This window comes from Acipenser ruthenus, chromosome 30, assembly GCF_902713425.1.
Source record: "Acipenser ruthenus chromosome 30, fAciRut3.2 maternal haplotype, whole genome shotgun sequence".
Lineage (NCBI taxonomy): Eukaryota > Metazoa > Chordata > Actinopteri > Acipenseriformes > Acipenseridae > Acipenser > Acipenser ruthenus.
In genome coordinates this window covers 7,635,771-7,648,660 of record NC_081218.1, presented here as the reverse complement: position 1 = coordinate 7,648,660, position 12,890 = coordinate 7,635,771, and the positions used below count along the sequence as shown (strand labels likewise).

Here is a 12,890-nt window from a genome sequence, read left to right as displayed (position 1 = left end):
GCAGACAATTTTGAAGTACCAGGTCTTTCATTATCAACAGTGCAGGCAGCAGACAATTTTGCTAAAGCAGCATCCAAACACTCTAGATCATACATAGGATTAACTACAGAGCTTTCAACTTTTACAGTAATAGGAGTACATGGGGGGGTTTCTTCATTCAAATCAGGTAATGGAATGTTTGCACACGTTTCAGAAACCAGTTGTGTTATATCTTCAAGATTACAAGGAGGGCAATTTAAATCAGTTACCAAACTATTGCTAAGATCTAAATTAGATGCATCATCTAGAACAGGTCTTAGAGAGGTGTTAACAGTAGTCTTTTTAGCATTAAGCAGGGTATGAACATCGGCAGCATTGTCCCTCTTCATTCTATCTTTTTTAGTCATTTTTTATCAGACGTGTTTTTTAATGATCTTAACACAGGTATAAGTTGTTCAATGTTACCTTCTAGGAGTTGTAAGATAAGGCTGAGATGGTTAAGATTATCTGAGACAAGGAACGGCAGTGAATCAGTCTGGGTAGCTACAGAGACCTTCTTCAGACGTGGGTCATCAATGATTAATGTCCTTTCAGCGGTTTTGTAGATCTTAGAGCTTCCAGGTAAAACAGGGGATGCGCAAGAGTATCGGAGGGTACGTCCTCTCTTCTTTTGTGGGGCTGAATAAGAGAAAGACATACAGGCTTGTAGAGTTGGCAAAAAAACCCTCCGCTTTTAAAAAATAAATAAATACATAAATAAATAAAGAAAGAAAGAGGTCTTAATATACGTACCGTGAGAGATGTCTCTAGAAGAGTTGAAACGGGTTGTAGGGGTTTCTACCGGGCCGTGTATGGTTTCTTTAGTATGTGTAGGAGTCTTCTTAGGAATGTCAGTAATTAGGTTTCTCTTGAACCCTGCATCACCAGGGGATGCTGGGGTTTTGCAGAACTTGGAGGAACTGTGCAGTGTTGGGGGTGCTCCAACTGCTCCGGGTCTACAAGACTTTTTCCTTTGTGGGGCTGTATAAGATAAAAACAAAGAGACTTATTGAGATGGGCTCTTTAAATAAATGAATAAATAAATAAATAAATAAATAAATAAATAAATAAATAAACAAGTATTAATACACGCACCATGAGATTTAGCCAAGGGTTTTATAAAGCGATCTTTAGGGGTGACTGCTGATCCATGAGAGTCTTTTTTAGGGCGTGCTGGAGGCTTCCTAGCCCTCAGTTTACCCTTAATGGGGCCTGGTTTGTTGACAACAAAGTCTTCCAAAGTCCAGACTTTATCAGGATCTGAAGGGTTTAATTGTACATCCTTGACAGGCTTTGAAAGAGGTGCGGCATCTATAGTTTTAAAAAGAAAATTGTATTAGAGAAGAGCAGCATTTATATATATATATATATATATATATATACACACACACACAGAAACATTAAAACTCTGAGAGGAAAAAACAACACTTACTGATATTAGTATCTACTAAAGCCTCTAACTCAGCCACTACAAGCCGTTCCTGACTGGGGCTACATATGTTATCGGCCAGGAAATGGAATGAATCGTCGACTGCTGAAGCGTCAGAGGAATATTTAGCTGTAAAAATAAATAAATAAATAAATAAATAAATAAATAAATAAGTTAAAAGGGTCAGAAAAAAATAAAAAATAAATAAAAAAGACTTACTAATATTGCTTATAATTTCTGAAAATATTTTATAATCTTGGGATGCTGTACAGAGAGAACCGGGCAGGAGATCACACGACACAGCTGTGAAATCTGAGGGTGATTACGTTATAAGAACAGTGCTAAAATAAAAATAAAAAATAAAATAAATAAATAAATAAATAAATAAATAAAGTATATAGGATGTAAAATGTTCACTTTAATACAAAGAACATATTGGTAACATCTATCAATGTCCAAATTACATTTTAAATCGTTTTTAGAGGACCTTACACATATCCAGGGGCACAGCCACTGCAATATTCAATTCGACCAGCAGATGGCAGTAGACGGCTTGCTTAATAATGCATCCTCTGCAATATTCAATTCGACCAGCAGATGGCAGTAGATGGCTTGCTTAATAATACAGCCACTGCAATATTCAATTCGAACAGCAGACACAAGTCAGCAGCATGTGTTTTTTTTCAAAGATCTGTCTACCCCATTTGAATACAGTACACAGAACGATCAATTAGACATGGCCGCGCGTCTTTTTTTTTTTTTTTTTTACAGTCCGATGATGTTGGAGCGGTGAAACTATCAAATACTGTTATTTATATTAAAACGTTAGTTTTTACTATCAAACATGTTTTTTATACAATATTTATTTTTGAAAAATAATTAGAAACCGATGCTCGAATATTAAAACCGATGCTACAGACACAAGTCAGCAGCATGTGTTTTTTCAAAGATCTGTCTACCCCCGTTTGAATACAGTACACAGAACGATCAATTAGACATGGCCTCGCGTCTTTTTTACACTCGAAGATGTAGGCGCAGTGAAACTATCAAATACTGTTATTTATATTAAAACGTTAGTTTTTACTATCAAACACGTTTTTTATACAATATTTATTTTTGAAAAATAATTAGAAACCGATGCTACAGACACAAGTCAGCAGCATGCTTAATCCGGCAGCACTGATACATTTTAACAGAAAAAGACGATTCATGTACCTAACCACGCCGTGTATAGTTTTTTAAAATAATCGCAATAAGATAAATAATATTGTGGAAACATCAATCAACGTCTAAAATAAGTTTTTTTTTAAAAAAATACTGTTACCTGAAGGAGGCATAATTAGATTAGCCATTACCCCTACCTTCACTCTATTGATTATCTGTTTCTTTTTTTCAAAGAGCGGTCTACCCTCGTTTGAATACAGTACACAGAACGATCAATTAGACATGGCCTCGCGTCTTTTTTACACTCGAAGATGTAGGCGCAGTGAAACTATCAAATACTGTTATTTATATTAAAACGCTAGTTTTTACTATCAAACACGTTTTTTATACAATATTTATTTTTGAAAAATAATTAGAAACCGATGCTACAGACACAAGTCAGCAGCATGCTTAATCCGGCAGCACTGATACATTTTAACAGAAAAAGACGATTCTTGCACCTAACCACGCCGTGTATGGTTTTAAAATGTTCACTTTAATACAAATAACATATTGGTAACATCTATCAATGTCCAAATTACATTTTAAATAGTTTTTTAGAGTTCTCTGTAAAGTTAATAGAAACAGTATGCAAATACAGGGCATTATGGGTAGGCTCCTAAAATACCATAAAACCTTTACAATCCAGCCTGTGCTAACCTTTATTGGATTCAAAAACAACTTTAAATCGTTTTTTGGAACATGTTGTAATATTAAAATCAACTATTAGATGGAAACATTTTTATTATGGAATTGACACAGCTAACTACCACGGCCTGGAAATCCAACCGAAATGTAGGGCCCGGCGCCTTTGAGACTTGCTATTATGGGTTAGTTTTCAGTGTAGTATGTGTATAATATACTGATTATGAGACTCTTTTTAATGTTTAGGGACTCTCTGTATGGTAATAACCCCTGGTTATTGTTATAGAGGGTCTCAAACATAGTCAAAAATATTTAGGGACTCTCTGTATGGTAATAACCCCTGGTTATTGTTATAGAGGGTCTCAAACATAGTCAAAAAACATTGCATTACAATACAACTTGCTTTCTCTTCTTTCTTTCTATCTTTTCTTTGTAATAGTCTATAAAATAAGGATACAACAGACGCCATTTTTAGGTAGGGCTATTTTTGACGGATGTACGGTAAAAAAGGGACGGGTCATAAATCACTCATAGCGTGGGAAAAAGGGGAGAGGCTTTAGAGCCATAAATCACTCAAAGCGTGGGAAAAAGGGGAGAGGCTTTAGAGCCATAAATCACTCAAAGTGTGGGAAAAAGGGGCGAGGCTTAAGGGTCATAAATCAATCAAACTGTGGGGAAAAGGGGAGGAGCTTAAGGGTCATAAATCAATCAAACCGTGGGAAAAAGGGGAGGAGCTTAATGATCATAAATCACTCAGGGGCGTGGAAGGGGGCGGGGCTTAAGGCCATCAATCAAAATGTGTTAAAGGGGCGGGGCTTAGGGTCATAAATCAATCAAAAGGGGCGGGGCTTAGAAAAGTGACAGACGCTGTCGTACCATTACTACTTACAAGAAACAAGGAGATAAAGCCTTATTAAAAAACTATCGGCCCATAAGTCTGTTGAATTGTGATTATAAGGCACTAACAAGGATTTTCACAAATCGTTTGAAAGCGGTATTGCCTAAGATAATATCCTCCTCCCAAACTTATTGTGTGCCAGGAAGGGATATAGCGGATACAATATGTTCGGTAAGGGATGTAGTTAGTTACTTGAAAATGGAGCAAAAAGAAGGCTATATTTTAAAAGTAGATCAGGAAAAAGCCTTTGATAGGGTGGAACATGATTACTTATTAGAGGTGCTGCAGAGATTTGGTTTTGGGAATAGTTTTACCTCATGGGTTAAGAATTTTTATACCAATATTTTTAGTAGGGTAAAATGTAATGGCAATCTGACTGAGTTCTTCCCAGTGGAGAGGTCAGTGAGACAGGGATGTCCTCTCTCTGCTTTGCTGTATTCAGTAATTGCAGAACCCCTGAGCCTGGCAATACAAGGGAATAAAGACATAATTGGAGTCCCAATTCCTGGTTGTAATGAAAAATCAATTATATATCAGCATGCAGATGACACCACACTCACAGTGTCGAGTTTAGACAGCATCCCAAAAATAATGGAAGTGTTCACATCTTACTGTTCTGCTTCAGGGGCAAAAATCAATATTGATAAATCAGAAATTCTCCCTATAAGGAAAAGCAATACACTTTTAGATATACCTTTCAAAATTGCAGAGGAAAGCCTTCAGATCTTGGGGGTATATATTGGATTAGAAGAGAGGTCAGTGGCTGAAAAGAACTGGCAGGAAAAGATAATCAAAATAAGGGCCATCTTGAATTTGTGGAGTGGCAGGGAGTTGACTCTGAAGGGTAAAGTCTTGGTCATTAATAGTCTGTTTCTTTCCAGGATATGGTATTTACTGAGTGTTAAGGAGATCCCCCAGTGGGCTGAGAAAGAGTTTAAAAACATGATGGTTAGGTTTCTGTGGGCTGGGAAACCTGCTAAGATCAGCTATAATACAGTCATTGGGAAAATCAGTAAAGGAGGGCTAATGCTGGCAGATATTGAGCTAAAACGAAAGAGCTTTCGAATTAAAGTGGTTAAAAAGTTTTTAGACCCTACGAATAACAGTGTATGGAAGCACTTTCTGAAACATTTCTTATCAAATTGTGGGGGTTTGGGAATGGGGGAAGAAATTCTATTAATGTGTCTTAAACCTTCAATGGTAAAGGATGTTCCCTGGATTTATAAAGAAGTTCTAGTGGCTTGGTCCGAGTTCTTGCAGCATGTCTCTTTTAAGCCAGAGACCAGAGAACAAATATTGGAGCAGCCTCTTTTTTTGAACCCACTGTTAAAAGTGCAAGGTGTGACACTTTATAAAAAGAGTTTTATAGAAGCAGGTGTTAGTAAAATTAAAGACATTATGTACGTTTTTAAAGAAGGCTTTTTACCCAGTTTGGCAATAGTTGACTTGGTAAAAGAAAAGAACGAAGATATTCCCATTAGTATAATAATAAAGGAGTACAGTAAAATACAAAGTGCCGTCCCTGAGAGTTGGGTGAGGGTTATTAATCAAGAACATAACAGCAAACTGTCACGTGGAGTTTCTTTGCCTGTGTTTCTTCTAAAAAGGAAAAATAAATACTTTAACATTATTGAATGTACGACCAAATTGTTCTATTTAGTGTTAATGAGTGTGGTTTTTAAAAAGCCAACGTCGGAGCAATTCTGGCAAAAAATATTTCCAAACTTTAAAATCTGTACAATTTGGAATAATGTAAGACAGACTTATAAATCTCCCGAATGTGAAGAAAATGATTTTAAACTGAGGCACAACTGCATCTTTACAAAGTGGCTCCTTTTTAAAATGCACAAAAGTGACAATGCCTTGTGTTCAGTGTGTCAAAGTAGAGAGGAAGGATTATTGCATCTATTTGTAAAATGCACTGAACTGCAGGGGCTGAGGGAATACTTGAGGGGTTTAATAGAGGGGTTCTTTAAATTTGCAGAGCAGAATGTACTCAATACATTGTCATGGGAGGAAATGTTTTTGTTTGGATTGACTGATAAAATAGATAATGTTAACACTCTAGCGGTGAACTTATTTTTGAGTTATGCAAGGTATACAATTTTAAAGAGAAGAAACATGGCAGAGTTTCATAATATGAACGTAGATATTGTAAAATTGTATATTTTTCATGTGAAGAAAAATATTTCATATATATTTCATTACTGTGTAGAACATAAACAAATGGAGCATTTTGATGAAAAAATTCTCTATAACAATATTTTTCTTAGGAAAACACATCACAGCCTTGTTTTCAAGTTGTAAATATTGTGCAATGTTAGAAAAAAAAAAAAAAAAAAAAAAAAAAAAAATAATAAGCCTGATCTCGTCTGATCTCAGAAGCTAAGCAATGTTGGGCTTGGTTAGTACTTGGATGGGAGACCACCTGGGAATATCAAGTGCTGCAGGCATTACATTTTTTAAATTACATTTTACAATTGAAATGTGTGGAGGACAAAAGGAAATTTTGGAGGAATCACCCCCAGCTCACTAAACATAAAAGTCATGAAAGCAGAAATGCAATCGCCTGTGGCCACACCTCCTTGAATAAGCCTGATCTCGTCTGATCTCAGAAGCTAAGCAATGTTGGGCTTGGTTAGTACTTGGATGGGAGACCACCTGGGAATATCAAGTGCTGCAGGCATTACATTTTACAATTGAAATGTGTGGAGGACAAAAGGAAATTTTAGAGGAATCACCCCCAGCTCACTAAACATAAAAGTCATGAAAGCAGAAATGCCATCGCCTGTGGCCACACCACCTTGAATAAGCCTGATCTCATCTGATCTCAGAAGCTAAGCAATGTTGGGCTTGGTTAGTACTTGGATGGGAGACCACCTGGGAATATCAAGTGCTGCAGGCATTACATTTTTGTAATTACATTTTACATTTGAAATGTGTGGAGGACAAAAGTAAATTTTGGAGGAATCACCCCCAGCTCACTAAACATAAAAGTCATGAAAGCAGAAATGCAATCGCCTGCGGCCACACCACCTTGAATAAGCTTGATCTCGTCTGATCTCAGAAGATTAGCAATGTTGGCCTTGGTTAATACTTGGATGGGAGACCACCTTGGAATATCAAGTGCTGCAGGCATTACATTTTTGTAATTACATTTTACAATTGAAATGTGTGGAGGACAAAAGGAAATTTTGCAGGAATCACCCCCAGCTCACTAAACATAAAAGTCATGAAAGCAGAACTGCAATCGCCTGCGGCCACACCACCTTGAATAAGTCTAATCTCAGAAGCTAAGTAATGTTGGGCTTGGTTAGTACTTGGATGGGAGACCACCTGGGAATATCAAGTGCTGCAGGCATAACATTTTTGTAATTACATTTTACAATTGAAATGTGTGGAGGACAAAAAGAAATTTCGGAGGAATCACCCCCAGCTCACCGAACATAAAAGTTATGAAAGCAGAACTGCAATTGCCTGCGGCCACACCACTTTGAATAAGCCTGATCTCGCCTGATCTCGTCTGATCTCAGAAGCTAAGCAATGTTGGGCTTTGTTAGTACTTGGATGGGAGACCACCTGGGAATATCAAGTGCTGCAGGCATTACATTTTACAATTGAAATGTGTGGAGGACAAAAGGAAATTTTGGAGGAATCACCCCCAGCTCACCGAACATAAAAGTCATGAAAGCAGAAATGCAATCGCCTGCGGCCACACCACCTTGAATAAGCCTGCTCTCGCCTGATCTCGTCTGATCTCAGAAGCTAAGCAATGTTGGGCTTGGTTAGTACTTGGATGGGAGACCACCTGGGAATATCAAGTGCTGCAGGTGTAACCCACCTTTGGCTACTTTTAATTCTAGATTCGTATGAGCAGTTAGTATAACGAGAAATTAACAAAAGAATGTTCAGTGTGTTTTTTTTTTTTTAACAGCTAGCATACATTTATTAAGACAGAAAGGTGTACCATATAAACATATATTCAGTACCTCTTGTCTAAAATAATACAGTTAGTTTGAAATAAGAAGTTCTAATTAAAACCAATGTCCTTGTTGGTGTGTATGTACTATGAGTCGATATTCCTACCACTCTGTAGAACTTTGAGAAGAATGAAAACAGTCCTTGGAAATCCAAGAGAAATTCCAGGAAAAGGCAAAAAAAATAATAAATTCCAGGGTAGAAATCTTCAGTGTATCTTCAATAAGGTAGGCTCGCCACTCCTTTGCAGGAGAATTCAACTCCAGAAAAAAAACCCCGACCTAAGTCAGAAAATTGAGAGTCATTCTAACAGGGTTCAAAATTCACAGAACAATAACCAATTACAGCATTTATGTACATTCAGCAATTTGTATTTTTTTTTTTTTAAGACGCTATAACTACTGCAATAACTGCAGCTTTCTTTTAAACAAAAAAACTACTACTGCAATTCAGCAACACAATTTCAGTTGCGCTTAATTTTTAAATGAACACTTTCCTTTAGCATACATACAAAATAACATGAACTGCTCTTTAGCTTAATATATATATTTATATATATATATTTTTTTTAATAAAACATATTGCTATGCAACGTTTAACACAAGCTTTTAACCTCCATTGCTGTCTTTGTCTACAACAGATCTGCTATTTACATAATTTGTAAGCGTTTTTTTTTATGTGCACTGCACAGTTATCAAATATTTTTTCTTTTATCCCATTTACAAAATTAACTTGCTTAAAAACGGAACGCACCAGTGCAACGCCATCACTTCTCTCCACTGCAGTTGGCGACATCAGCGACCGGAAGATAGCAGCTGCACTCCATGCCTCGTTTTGAGTCTGGCGTGAATAAGGTGTATTCTAGTGAATAAAAAAAAGCTATTCGGCCAGCGGGGCGTATGTTTGACACCCCTATTAGAGGTTCAAGATTAGCCCACACAACTCGCGCAGTTGTTTTGCAGTGTCGTTTGTAGCAAATTGAAGAAATTGCAGAATCACACATTTGCGTGCAATTGGTGCAAAAAACCGAGGCGTGCAATATCACGCGCTTCAAGGGAACACGTGGACATCAAGTTCCTAACACGCTGTCTCCGGACGTTTTTAATCCGAACATTGGTTGACGCCCGGCGCTGTAAATTTCCAGAGCGTGATTTGTACCCGAGCAGAAGAAACGTTTTTTTTGCAATTTGAGAAACACCAAACCCGGTAGCCGATTTCGATTCCTAACACTAAAAGCTATGTAAGTGCCGAGTTATTCATTACACGAAGTGAAATGTATGTGTTTGTTATTTTTTTTATATATATAGTTTACGCACTTGTAGCGTTTGGAAATGTAAAACAGTTTCAGATTTTGCAGTGCAAAACACTAGAGACTGAAGACCAAAACATTCACACTTCAATTTGGGTTCAGGTTTATGATACTTTATTATGGTAAAATGTTGCATGTTGGCTATATGATTATTTTTTGCATACATGCCTAATTAAACTGTTAGCCGTGTTTGATCTTTTTTCTCTTGTGCAAATGCAAATTTTTCCACCAAGAGAATATTTCTATAAGCAGATATGAACAGTTTGCATGCTGTTAAAATGTACTTTTGACGAGAGAAAACAGAATCGTGACATCAAACGGCTACATAATATATATATATATATATATATATATATATATATATATATATATATATATATATATATATATATATATATACACACACACACACACACACACACACATATATATATATAACTGCTCGGAAACAGCACACACAGCCTTCTGTTTCCTTCTACTCAGCAGCTCCGTACAGACAGGCTGCACGTCTTAAATACCCAACACCTGGCATTAATTTACAATAGTTACCAGGTGCGGGTGATAATTAAACAATAAACAATTAACAAAACAATAAAACAATTAAACAAAATGTGCATATGGACATGTTTTCTGCAGGGAGGATATCAACCCCCTCCCTGCTGTGTTACAAGTATATATATATATATATATATACATACTACCAGTCAAAAGTTTTAGAACACCTCCGTTTTTCCAGTTTTTATTGAAATTTAAGCAGTTTAATGTCTCAATGTAGTCTGAAATTAAAGCATAGAACAAATAAACAATTGGAGATAAAAAAAGAAATCATGGAATCGTTTTGTTTAACAAAATTTTTGACTCATCAAAGTAGCCACCTTTTGCAGATATAACAGCCGAACACACTCGTGGCATTCTTTCTACAATGGAAATCAAATATTGTTCGGAACGTTCTTCCCAACACTGTTGCAGAAGTTCCCACAAATGTGTTGCACTTGTAGGTTGCTTTGCTTTCACCCTTCTGTCCAGTTCATCCCAAACCAGCTCGATGGGGTTTAAGTCTGGAGACTGTGCTGGCCATGCCATGATTTGAAGCCTACCGTCTTGTTCTTTTCTTCTAAGGTAGTTCTGACATAGCCTGGAGGTATGTTTTGGGTCATTATCTTGCTGTAGGATGAACCCCTGACCAACTAGGCGTATACCAGAGGGTATTGCATGGCGCTGCAAAATGCTGTGGCAGCAGTTTTGGTTCAGGGTGCCACTCACTCTGTGCAAGTCGCCGACTCTGGATCCAGCAAAAGAGCCCCAGACCATCACGCTTCCTCCTCCATGTTTGACACACCGAGGAACCATCCTTTCGCCTACTCGACGGCGTACAAAAGCCCTGCGTGATGAACCGAAGATTTCAAATTTTGATTCATCGGTCCATAAGACCTTCTTCCAGTCTTCAGTAGTCCACTGGCGGTGCTTCATGGCCCAGGCAAGCCTGTTTTTCTTATTTTGCCATCTTAGCAATGGCTTTCTTACTGCCACTCGACCTGTCAAACCTGCAGCTCGAAGTCTTCTCTTCACAGTTGAAACTGAGACGTGCTTACTTCGACCAGTGTTAAGCTGTGCTTGAAGCTGTTGTCCTGTGAGCCACCTATCACGCAAGCTGTTGACTCTCAGAAACTTGTCTTCTGATTCTGTTGTGGTTTTGGGTCTGCCAGACCTCTTCCTGTCAGAGTTTCCTCCAGTTTCCAAGTGCCTTTTGATGGTGTAGGAAACTGTACTCACTGACACCTTGGCTTTCTTTGCAATTTCTCTAAAGGAAAGACCTACACTTTTAAGGGTTATAATGGTCTGTCTGTCTTCCTTTGTTAATTGCCTTTTTCTCGCCATTATGAGAGCAATATACTACTTCCTGCAGTACAATACTGTCCAAATAATGCTTAAGAGGGTGTAGTAACACAGTCTGTTCCAACACTGCTTTTATACAGACAGAGGGTTTGTAAGTAATCAACAAAAGTTGGGACACCTGTAGGAATTATTAGCATCAACTTTCAAGGCTTAATTTACTTCCATTGCTGCAGAACAGCTGTAAGTTGTGAACCCATTACTTGTTCCCTGAAAAAAGCCTTTTTGTATAACTCTGAAATGTACATTATTTTTCAGTTTTTGGTAACCTAAACTTTTTTTTTAACCTCTGGCAGTTTACCGCTTACCTTTGTACCATTTCAGGTTATTCACTGGACTTGAACTGCTTAAATTTCAATAAAAACTGGAAAAATGGGGGTGTTCTAAAACTTTTGACTGGTGGTGTATATAATATATAATATTGTATATGAATTATATGAAGCGTTTATTGTTATTTTTACTATGGGAATACTTATATTTCCTTAGCTGCCAGATGGAAACCTTCTAATGTGGAGCTGGACATTCAATCTTATGCTCTTACTGGGAATGAATTGTTAAGTGAAAATCAAAAGTACTGACTGTGAAGCTGCTATCTATTATAATTGAAGCCCTCTAGAAAATAAATATGTTAGCTGATTATTTTGATCAAATGAAGTTAGCTGTCAAGTACTGAGCTCACCCATCTTGACCACAACCAGAAGATTTATTGCCTTTATTTTATGGAGTCTGCTTGTATTGACATGTATTAGATACTTATGGCATGTTTGTCGAAGGGAAGCTGTAACTCTTTTTTAAAAACGTATTAAGATCACTGACAGTGGAATTAAAATACCACATTTTACCCCATTTTTAAATACACACGAGTGAGGAAGTAACCAGTATCAGGTTTTAAAAACTAATTTACAATCAGTAGTTTTTAAGTTGTCTCCTTTTGAAAACCACTGTGTTATATGTACAGGGATGGAGAAAACTGATTCACTCGCTGTCAATAAGGTGCAGCAAGTTGGAGGCTGTGCATGAATCGGTCACCTCAACGTGAAGGTTCACTTGCCCAGCCATGTATATAGCTTTTAACTATTCCTCTGGCTCTATCACAAATGTGTGCAGCCTCGGATACAAAAGCACCTGTCAACCAAGCACCTACTATCAGTTTGTCATATTTGCTGTCTTGTCCATCATGACTGAAACTAACTTGCAACAGGGAGATGCAGCTTCTACATTTAACAAAATATATGTGAGGGATTCTGTTTGTAGCACAAATTAGTTAGTAATCTGAGTGATAGCCCATTTAGACAAAAGGGTGTGTTACATATAAGTTTATGTGTTTGTCCATGGCCTGCATTAGAATCTCATACCTCTGTAAAATAATGTTTCAATTATATATTTGTAAATTATGTTAACAATGAGAACCGTGTTTGCTTTACCATGTAAAACCAAACAGACAAAATACTAATATTTTGGGGTTTAATAGCTAAGTCAGCTATTTTTTCTAAATTATTTGTGCATTTATACTACAG

At 37.1% G+C, this 12,890-nt stretch overlaps 2 non-coding genes and 4 pseudogenes across 2 annotated transcripts; all 6 read left to right on the top strand.

The window, feature by feature from the left end:
- The first annotated feature begins 6,760 nt into the window (after nt 1-6,760).
- LOC117419000 (5S ribosomal RNA) lies at nt 6,761-6,879 on the top strand. Its single transcript, XR_004547034.2, has one exon. It is a non-coding gene; the product is annotated as a 5S ribosomal RNA (ribosomal RNA).
- Nucleotides 6,880-6,979: 100 nt separating this feature from the next.
- LOC117418999 (5S ribosomal RNA) lies at nt 6,980-7,098 on the top strand. The gene has a single exon (XR_009309550.1). It is a non-coding gene; the product is annotated as a 5S ribosomal RNA (ribosomal RNA).
- A 114-nt stretch (nt 7,099-7,212) lies between these two features.
- Nucleotides 7,213-7,331, top strand: LOC117418998 (5S ribosomal RNA; annotated as a pseudogene).
- Nucleotides 7,332-7,445: 114 nt separating this feature from the next.
- On the top strand, nt 7,446-7,554 carry LOC117418997 (5S ribosomal RNA; annotated as a pseudogene).
- A 114-nt stretch (nt 7,555-7,668) lies between these two features.
- On the top strand, nt 7,669-7,797 carry LOC117416333 (5S ribosomal RNA; annotated as a pseudogene).
- A 100-nt stretch (nt 7,798-7,897) lies between these two features.
- Nucleotides 7,898-8,026, top strand: LOC117416329 (5S ribosomal RNA; annotated as a pseudogene).
- The last annotated feature ends 4,864 nt before the right edge of the window (nt 8,027-12,890 follow it).